This window comes from Spinacia oleracea, chromosome 5 (assembly GCF_020520425.1).
Source record: "Spinacia oleracea cultivar Varoflay chromosome 5, BTI_SOV_V1, whole genome shotgun sequence".
Lineage (NCBI taxonomy): Eukaryota > Viridiplantae > Streptophyta > Magnoliopsida > Caryophyllales > Amaranthaceae > Spinacia > Spinacia oleracea.
In genome coordinates, this window is record NC_079491.1 from 64638688 (window position 1) to 64650216 (window position 11529).

The following is an 11529-nucleotide window of genomic DNA, read 5'->3' on the forward strand; positions in this document are numbered from 1 at the left end:
TTAATATGTAAAATGACCATTAAAAGACATTGACATACTTTGTTTCTTGTTAATATTAAACAAATATTTTATTGTATTAATTTTTTCTCTCTATATTTTTTAATAAACATTGACTAAATAAAATACTCCCTCCGTCCCAGAATAGTTGTTACACTCTCTTGGGCACATAGTTTAATGCGATAAGTAGTAGTGTGGTTATCAATTATTATTTTATTGAAAAAGTAGATGTGATAGGAGTTAGTGGAGTATTTTTTAATTTGAATGAGAGAAGGTGTAGGGCACAAAAACAATTTAGTGGGAAGAGAGAGACAATATAATATTTGTGGGGTCATTCATAATTTAGAAGTGTAACAACTAATCTGGGACGGACGAAAAAGGAAGGTGTAACAACTAATCTGGGACGGAGGGAGTAATATTTTTTAAATAAATTGTTCTTTATTTAATTTTTATATTTTTCAAATAGATAAATATTACTAATGAAATTTCAAGCATTATTGCAATATACTTCAATTGCTTCAAAGTACTAATATAAAATTTATTACAACAAAAAACGAATCTAGTAAATATGGTGAAATGAAAAAGAAAGTGTGAGTAATATTTTTAGGAGAAAAATATGTAGGGTACTAAGTTTATGGTGGTTGTAATAATAGGCAATAGTATGACAAATAGTCATTTTCATCCACTTTCTCAAACCTATAATTGTAAAAAGCTTCTATATTGAGCTTTTTTAAAATTAGCTTTTGACCCCAAAACTCTCTTACAATCATCTCCTAACCAAACACTCTCAATTAGCTTTTTCTAAAGTCAAACCTCTAATTCACCCGAAAAAAAACTCTTTTTTCCTCATACCTCTCCTAACCAAACACCCCTATGACTTTGGATCCACACGGTATAAATACTTTTTAATAGATATGCACTTATGCAATATATGTGCAATACAATTTTTTTTTAATATTCTATTACCCATTTGAAACTACTTAAACAGATTTTAAATTCTAAAATGTAGACCTCCCAAAGGAAGATCATGTAATCATTTAATCCGTAAAATATTTTGTGTAATCAATTATTTAGTTGTCCTTTGCAAATAGTTTTATGTAATTTTTTATTTAAAATAATTTTTTTTACTATGTGTCATCTAGTTTTGTACACTAAAAATTTTCATTTAATTTGTTTCTTGTAAATTATCTTTCCCTAAGTAATAGTTTCCATAACTAAGTTTGTACAAACCTTTGCTATACCCATGTAATTTTCGTTTAGACGTTTATAAAGAAAAGTTACATTTTATGGTTGGTAATTTTGATGATAGTTATGTGTAATTATTAAATTATATCATATTAATCATGATAAAGTTTCTTAGAGTAACATTTCAGCTTAATGACATCTTCTTAGCTATTCAAATGCATTTACAAGAAAGAAATTTGTAATTTTGTACAGAGCAATTAAACAAATTAAATACCAATTAAATACAAAATTGTAATTTAATAAGTACTCGGCATAATAGACGTTGTTTAGGCTTGTGTACTATCCCCTTGCCATGCCAACCAACCATTTGGGTTCACCACCTTACCTAGGTAGTTTTCCATGATAATGGTAGTCGAGTATGGCTTCCGAGGCCGCCCAAGGTAGGCACTTGCCTCATACTCAGGTAATCGACAATCCGCAATAATAGTGCAATTTTGTAACACGAACTCACTTTTCTCTTTCCCTTGGGTTCTACCTTGTGCACTCATCACGTCCACTTGACCGGTCAAGGGCTTTCGTAAAAATATGTTTGCAATTTTGCAACACAGCAAGGTAGTAGCCAAACACGAAATCTATGGTTCCATATATATCACATTCGCGAAAAAAATGCCTATTTAATTGGTTGAATAAAGTGTGTTGATACCCGTCTAACTTGCATTTATATAGAACGGTGTTATCCGCCACCCTCCTAAGTGCAACCGCAAGTCCGACTCTCGAGCCGGCAAGATAAAGAAATGTAATGTGTTTGCGATAAATCCAACCGCTTCTACTCCTATAAATTGATTAAACACAAAAAATATGTATGATAATAACATAATTAGTGTATGATTGTATTATTATTTTCTAATCATCATCAAATAACAATCAAAAGTTAAGAATCCTAGAATTTTTTCCCGGGCCATTATACATGATTTATGCATTAAATCAATTTTCACTTAAGCCCATCATCACGACCCATTTTACAGTAGGGTCTTAGAAGTCCAATGACTTCTTATATTTTTATGCCACGCATGATTTCATACATATATTAAACCACATTGCAAAACCAAAAGAAACCACAATATGATCCCTCTATACTTATGTCATTTTTCATTTATTTAAGATAATTATATGTTTTATAAATAACAATTTTATTCTTAATCATGTAACTATATAAATTGGATAATTTAAGATATTCTACTAATACGTACAAGTTGCCAAATAATTAAGAATTAGAATGTAATTACCAAATGTTGCCAACTACATGGTGCTTTCATTTGAACCTCTAATTCAAGGTACAAGTTCTACACCAACGTCTAGGCTACCCATGCCAAAGCAGGTATACAATTCCTACACCAACGCCTAGGCTATCCACGTTGAAGTAGGTATTCAAATTCTACATCAACGCCTAGGCTATCCGTGCCGAAGCAGATACAAGTTCAAAAATTCAAAAGTACAAGTTCCAACAGTTCAAGTTCAAGTGGCTATCAAACAGTTTTCTACAAGATTCAAGAAGCTTAAGCATACAAACATCATTTCAAAGTACGAGAAAATCAAAACTACATGCAATCCTAAAGTTATTTCATGAGCAAAAACATGAAAAACTTACATGGACAACGCAAGAACAAGACCAAGGGAGAAGCTAATCGACCTTTGAGAGAAAAGAAGCAAGAATTTCAATTGAATATGCCTCAAAATGGCACGACAAGGGGCACTTATATAGTGCTGCGCAGCTCCGTGCGCTGACCTTGTGCATGCGCAGGTCTGCAGCGCGCGCGGTCTCCCGTGCTGATTGCATGTCCTTTGCTGCTACGGTCTTCCGCACCAAGCATCAAACGTCGCATCGAACCATCCATCAAAAATACGGGTATACACCTATATCTCCAAGTACAAACAGATGAATATTTCAAGAATACAAAGTCCAAAAAAATACAACGACTCAGGCGCCCAACTCCCAACGGACCCATGCTCCGGGAAAGTCAGTCGAAATTCAAAATTTTAAGGGCCAATAAAAAGCTCTTATCCCCAACAAAGCACATCCCAACGGATTAACTCCGGGTGTCAAAGTTCAAAATTCAAGATTCAAAAATTCAAATTTTCGATGCCAAGCTCCGTCCTGAACTGAAGGCGGAAAAATACAAGTACAAATCGGAGTCATCACCAACCGCACCGAGGTAGACTCTATCCTTTTTCTAACACCTGTTTTATGCAGGTACCGGCGTACAAAGAGTGGTCTCGATTGCAGAACATCTTGACCATTCTCCGTCCCTTTCGAAATACTTTGACTTGCGCTTTCCTAACCGAACGCTCGGTCAAAGTGGGGGCTTCTGTAGACACCTAATTTGTGTCTCCCCTTTGGGATGATGACGATACCATTATCCTTGTTAGGCGATTGGAGTAACTCCAGGCGGAAATCCCAATTGCTATGAATGCCTCCAAAATCCAAAGTCCAAAATCCAATCCCCGAGACCGTTCCCCTCCCGGAACTCGGTACGACATACAACTTCCAAAATCCAATTTCCAAATCCAAGTTCAATCTCAACTAGTGGACCATCCCATTGGTTTTACTAAGCCTTTTTCACTCAAAATCATATAAGGCAAGTCAAATTCGGGCACCGACCCACAAAACCGAGCATGCCGGGCCCCGCCCCGTAAAACCGGAATTCAAAAACCCGAGAAAGGCTTGTTTTTAGACGCAAATTCAAGTCTTAACCTCCAAGAAAACACTACACGCCAAACATCGTACTATTCGTATGAAGGTACACCCATACAAGACAAATCAAGGACGGCATCTTTCCGTCCTTTTTGGCGGCATTCAGTCGACGTCAGCAGCGCCCAGCGCTGGCCTGGCGCCAGGCGCTGGCGTGTGCTGGCGTTTTGCACCATTTCCCTCCTATAAATACCCCTCATTTCCATCGAAAAAAAGGGAGCACAACACATACAACTTCGTAATTTCGACATTACTCCTCACAATACAAACTTCAAAACTCTTCAAAACACATACAAAAATTCCAAAATTCAAGAGCAATTGGGAGCTCGTGCCTAAGCCTAACTACGTAAATCCGAATCCCATTTCAATCAATCATGCTATTTTGATTTCAAATGATTAGCAAGTTGGTGTTTTTTGCCATAAAAAACACCACTTGCAACAATCATACATGCTTTTTCAAAAATACAAACTTTTTTAAAATACAAAATACAAATTTTCAAGATTCAAGGATGTTCAAAGTTGTTTACATTCATCTCTTTGAACTAGAATCACCTTCAAGTGTGGAGTAATCAAAGACGACACCTTTTAGTACTTAAAGGTTTAGTCTTTTGAGATTCAAGACTCCATTTTTCAATATACAAGTTCAAGTTTTCAAATTCCAAAGTTCCCACCATGTTTAGGGTTGTTCATAACTACCTCTCTAAACTAGGATCATTTCAAGTTCAAATTTCAATCATTTCAAGTTCAAGTTTCAATCTTTTCAAGTTCAAACCTTTCAATATTCAAGCTTTCAATTTCAAGTTCAATATGCGAAATCTAGGACATTTGGGTTGAGCAACCTCTCCCAAGTTGAGATTTTTGGCTTTGAATTCGTGTCGGGCGCACTTATTTTTAAGGAGCCGCTTGGCGTTCGAATCTCATGTGCCCAAGTACAAATTTCAATTATGCACCTTTCAATTTCGCAATTTCAATATCGCACCTTTCAATATCGCACTTTCAATATCGCACTTTCAATACCGCAATTTCAATACCGCAATTTCAATACCGCAATTTCAATATCGCAATTTCAATTTCGCACTTTCAATTCCGCACCTTTACTTGCCTAGTCCATTTATAGGCAATGTGGAGCTACTCCCTAGTCCTTTTCTTGGGGGTCTTGTATTTACTAATTCCGCACTTTATTTAGTATTGTGATGTTGCTTTATGTGCTTTATTGCTTTCATCACCAACATGCTAAATACAACAAAATACAAAGGTTACATCACGCTTAACGATGATATTTTTGGACAAACTGGCCTTAGGTTCCTTAAATCAATCTTTAAAGCAAAGTGACCACCGTACAATTAGAAATTCTATTTTGTTCTAAATTTCAAACCCACATAGTCTAATCTTAGGGTTTATTTTCGAAACAATGTTGTGCCAACGTACTTGAATATTTCTAAAGCTCGCCGAATAAGCATTTTCGTTCCCGAGCCCGGATCTCACCCATCCGTTTCAAAGCTTCAAGGCCTTATCCAAAAATAGAGTCATTGTGCGGTCTTCCCGAATGAGACCTAAAATAAAGTTTGGTGGCGACTCCTTCGAGGTGCAAAAACAATTCAACGGTTCTCTAAACGAACCGCCGCGTGCCAACCCCCTATTGTAGGAAACGGGTAAAGATAAAAAAAAAACCCTACAGTTAGGTTATGATACATATGAACAACATAAATCATGCAGAAAAACCTTAATGCCAGGAATCATATTAATTGCACATAATCATATAATTTGTCTAGGATGCATACACTTTGTAGCGTGCCCTCCCTAGCTGCGCCCGAACCGTACAAGAACAAGTCTTTAGGACTCCAAGTGTCGTCCCTCCATAGAAAGTCCTCAGCACGTCCGGATCCGCCTTAAGATTGACCAACTAGAATCGCCCTTAAGGTACTTAGAATTTTCGACTAAAAGGGGCAAGTGTTTGGCTGATTTTTGCTTGAAAATCTTACCTTTGAATACTTGAATTCTCGTGTATAAATTGTGAACCTAGGACACATATTTATAGAGGCTATGGAAAGGGATTTAGAATCCTATTAGGATACTAATTAGTTTAATTAGAATTTCATTAAAACTCATTTTAACTAATTCTATCTTTATTAGGATTTAGGATTTAATCAATGAACGAATTCCATTAGCTTTAGAATTCGTATTAAACACAAACATTGCACGACCACGAGCATACCGCACAGCCCGCGCAGGCCTTGCGGCCCACACGAGTAGGCGCAGCTCGCAGCCCACGAGCGCCAGCCCGCGCGCGCGCCCCTTGGCCTTGCACTGGGCCTGGCGTGGCCTTGGCTGCGTTTGTGTTGGGCGCTTGGCTTGCTGGACGCGAGTCTGGCTTCGTGTTGGGCCTTCTTCTAGCAAGTCTCGTCCGATGCTAATTCGTACGATGCACTTCCGATTAATTTCCCGATTCCGGAATTCATTTCCAGTACGAACAATATTTAACATTTCCGATTCCGGAATTAATTTCCGTTTCGAACAAATACTTAATATCTCCGTTTCCGGAATTATTTTCCGATTCCGATAATATTTCGGATTCCGACAATATTTCCGTTTCCGACAATATTTCAGATTCCGATAATATTTCCATTTCCGATAACATTCTCCGATACATACCATGTTTCCGTTTCCGGCAACATCTACGACTTTGATAATATTTATATTTCCGATACGATCCATATTTTCGTTTCTGGCAATAATTTCGTTTCCGGAGTATTCATTTCTTGCCTTTGACGATCTCAGCTCCCACTGAACCCAAGATCCGTCGATTCCGAGTATCCATAGATGGAGTATTTAATGCCATTAAATACTTGATCCGTTTACGTACTATTTGTGTGACCCTACCGGTTCAGTCAAGAGTAAGGTGTGGATTAATATCATTAATTCCACTTGAACTGAAGCGGCCTCTAGATAGGCATTCAGCTCACTTAGTCTCACTAAATTATTAACTTGTTAATTAATACTGAACCGCATTTATTAGACTTAACATTAAATACATACTTGGACCAAGGGCATTATTTCCTTCAGATAACCCATTTCAGCTACCATCATATTGAACCGAGCTAGCACCTTATCAATGTAAGTACTTTGGCTTCGTCCAATCACCCTCTTAGATCTATCCCTAGATGTATTGTGACTCTCATGAGTCTTTCATTGAGAAACGCTTTCCAAGCAAAGCCTTTACAGGCTCCAGCCCGGGAAAGTCATTTCCAATAAGCAATATGTCATCAACATATGATAGATACTCAAGGAGATTACGTTGCACTACAATTAAACCCATGGATAATATGAGACTTGCACTCCAAATAATATCACGTAAGAGATAGAACCGTGAAAGAGGCAAAATGTGGAAGAAACCGGAAGAATCTTGAAGAACACATGGATAGAATTTACAGGTGCTAGAGTCTTCTAGCGCGTGGCACACGTGTGCCGTTCTTTTCTAGCACACCCAATCGCGACAAAGATTGAATTCCAGAATGAGCTATCGTTGACTCGGATAACACATCTAACTCATCCTTACCAGCGCTAATGATTTCCATTGTTTTTTTTTGGCAAATTAATTTCCATTGTTGGTCAGTCTAACGCTAGAATTTTCTAGCGCTGGCTTTGCAATTTCATTGAAATTCGATCTCTTCAAACTTCTATCATTTCTCGACCAGTAACACTATAAATACAGCCCTATAAACTCCGGTAATCGTTGCCAAATCTCAAAGAATCCTTAGCCTTTAGCTTAAGTATTAACCGAAGCTTAAATATGTCCTCTACGCTCGTAACAACCATTCATGTATTAACTCTTGTTATTAAGCCTCTGTCTGGATAAACAATCAAATCATCCCAGTTACTATCGATGTTATAGCTGATTATGTAGCCTTGACCGAGGATCTAAGAGGGAACTCTGGAGGAATGGGACCAGAATTCGGGAACAATCAGTCACTTGCCGGATAGTTCTAAGTAACAAAGGAAATCTAAAACAGCCAAGTCGTTAGTGTTCCATAGAAACGCAATATAGCCAAAACTATATTGTAACCTGCAAAATATACCTTTTAATTTCTTTCGTCACCATTATAAATATGTTCACATAATTTTTTATATTGATCACTCCTAATAAGATATTTCTCGATAAATCTATTCCTGTTAAGCCTTATTAATCAATCTATATCATCTTTCTGCATTTTTAGTTAATATATGTGCATTAAAATCAACTTAGATTAGTTATGTGGCCTAAGGCATATCCCTTTTGTCGTTGCATTTAAATAGTAAGGACCAATGCATGGGTTAATGTTGGGCACTCCACGTTATTTGTAAATGTCCCCCAACCCCCAATCCCTACTATACGGATGTATATTAAGCGATCTCTACATCAGGGATCATAAGAAAACGTAAGGTCGTTGTGGTCAAATACGTTTTCAGGGGCTTCGACTCTACTTGCGTATCACAATAACCGAGTTTTGTCAGTTTTCCCCAATATCGTTTAAAACTCATTGACGACTGCACGATCTAGTAAAAAGAGGCTATTTCCCACAGTTAGTCCCCTTTTACTTAATACGATTTCCATATCCTCAAGGGTAGCCGTTCGATCCAAATTCTTCGGAAGAACGCTCGTCTTTTCGACCCCCCTCACATTGGCGACTCAACTAGGAGTATAATGAAATACGTGTGCAAGTATTGCGTCGACAAAGCCCGAGGGCGGAAATCGAACGAAGCGCTGCAAAGTATAGGATTGGATTGAGATCTAGCTAAACCAGTATTCAAAAGAGCATAGGAAACACAAATTTTACCAGCCTACAAAATAGAGTTGTCAAGCAAAGAAGCGCAAATTGCAGTAGTCTTATTGAACTTGTTAATTTTACAATAAGATTTGGAGTTGAGAAAATATTTAAGGGTTAATGTGTGTCCAAATGGAAAATCACGAAGAAGAGATTTGGGAAGCAAAGTAGAAGTAATATTGGTATAAGAAACAATTACTGGGTTGTGATTATACAACTTCAAATGGGTTGATTACAAAGATGAGATTATCTGTACTAATGAAACCACCATTGTTTTTTTTGACACTCAATTCTCGAGTGATAGATTGTGGGAGGAACCAGTTTTAAGGTCAAGGGATGATTGAATTTTGTTCTAGTCGATCTGCCCTTCGTGTGTTAATGTGGGCCTAAAGGATACTATGATAGTGCATATGATCAAAACATAAAAGGAATAAGGTCAAGACTCAATATTGGATATGAGTATGCTCGGAATGTGAAAATAAAAACCATGTGATAAATAGTTTTAGTTTAGTTGGACATCGATTATTGTAACTTTATGAGTGTGTTTAGGATAAGATTATTGTGGCGATTAAATAATCATTGGTTGTTTTTAACAGTGTGGCGATTAAGATTATTGTACATATAGGTGAAATATATTGACCCAAATAAATATACATTTTTTGTCTTGCAATGTGAAATATGTAGGTGCACCATAGTTTTATCCATTAGGGTGTGTAACGTCCAACATAAATAGCTACAAATATGTAATGTCTCGAACAAATTATAATAAAAAAATATAAAAAATAAAGCACATTTTAAAAAAAATATCATAAATAATGACATTTAAAGTTTAACATCAGCTTAGTTCTTGATTGGTTTACTATGGCCCTATTTGGTTAGAAGTTGTTAGCTGTTAGCTGATAGCTAATTTGACTAGCTGTTAGCGGTTAGCTATTTGCATTAGCTGATTTGACTAGTTGGTTGCATTAGCTGTTTGTGTAAAAGTGTTTGGTAAATTAGCTGATAGTTGTTAGCTGTTTAATATGTAAAATGACCATTAAGGATATTGACATACTTTGTTTCTTATTAATATTAAACAAATATTTTATTGTATTAATTTTTTCTCTCTATATTTTTCTAATAAACATTGACTAAATAAAATACTCCCTCCGTCCCATAATAGTTGTTACACTCTCTTGGGCACATAGTTTAATGCGATAAGTAGTAGTGTGGTTATCAATTATTATTTTATTGAAAAATTAGATGTGATAGGAGTTAGTGGAGTATTTTTTAATTTGAATGAGAGAAGGTGTGGGGCACAAAAACAATTTAGTGGGAAGAGAGAGACAATATAATATTTGTGGGGTCATTTCTAATTTATAAGTATAACAACTAATCTGGGACGGACGAAAAAGGAAGGTGTAACAACTAATCTGGGACGGAGGGAGTAATATTTTTTAAATAAATTGTTCTTTATTTAATTTTAATATTTTTTAAATAGATAAATATTACTAATGAAATTTCAAGCATGATTGCAATATACTTCAATTGCTTCAAAGTACTAATATAAAATTTATTACAACAAAAAACGAATCTAGTAAATATGGTGAAATGAAAAAGAAAGTGTGAGTAATATTTTTAGGAGAAAAATATGTAGGGTACTAAGTTTATGGTGGTTGTAATAATAGGCAATAGTATGAGAAATAGTCATTTTCATCTAATTTCTCAAACCTATAATTGTAAAAAGCTTCTATATTGAGCTTTTTCAAAATTAGCTTTTCACCCCAAAACTCTCTTACAATCATCTCCTAACCAAACACTCCCAATTAGCTTTTTCTAAAGTCAAACCTCTAATTCACCCCAAAAAAACTCTTTTTTCCTCAAACCTCTCATAACCAAACACCCCCTATGACTTTGGATCCACACGGTATAAATACTTTTTAATAGATATGCACTTATGCAATATATGTGCAATACAATTTTTTTTTTAATATTCTATTACCCATTTGAAACTACTTAAACAGATTTGAAATTCTAAAATGTAGACCTCCCAAAGGAAGATCATGTAATCATTTAATCCGTAAAATATTTTGTGTAATCAATTATTTAGTTGTCCTTTGCAAATAGTTTTATGTAATTTTTTATTTAAAATAATTTTTTTACTATGTGTCATCTAGTTTTGTACACTAAAAATTTTCATTTAATTTGTTTCTTGTAAATTATCTTTCCCTAAGTAATAGTTTCCATAACTAAGTTTGTACAAACCTTTGCTATACCCATGTAATTTTCGTTTAGACGTTTATAAAGAAAAGTTACATTTTATGATTGGTAATTTTGATGATAGTTATGTGTAATTATTAAATTATATCATATTAATCATGATAAAGTTTCTTAGAGTAACATTTCAGCTTAATGACATCTTCTTAGCTATTCAAATGCATTTACAAGAAAGAAATTTGTAATTTTGTACAGAGCAATTAAACAAATTAAATACTAATTACATAGAGTACAAAATTGTAATTTAATAAGTACTCAGCATAATAGACGTTGTTTAGGCTTGTGTACTATCCCCTTGCCATGCCAACCAACCATTTGGGTTCACCACCTTACCTAGGTAGTTTTCCATGATAATGGTAGTCGAGTATGGCTTCAGAGGCCGCCCAAGGTAGGCACTTGCCTCATACTCAGGTAATCGACAATCCGCAATAATAGTGCAATTTTGGAACACGAACTCACTTTTCTCTTTCCCTTGGGTTCTACCTTGTGCACTCATCACGTCCACTTGACCGGTCAAGGGCTTTCGTAAAAATATGTTTG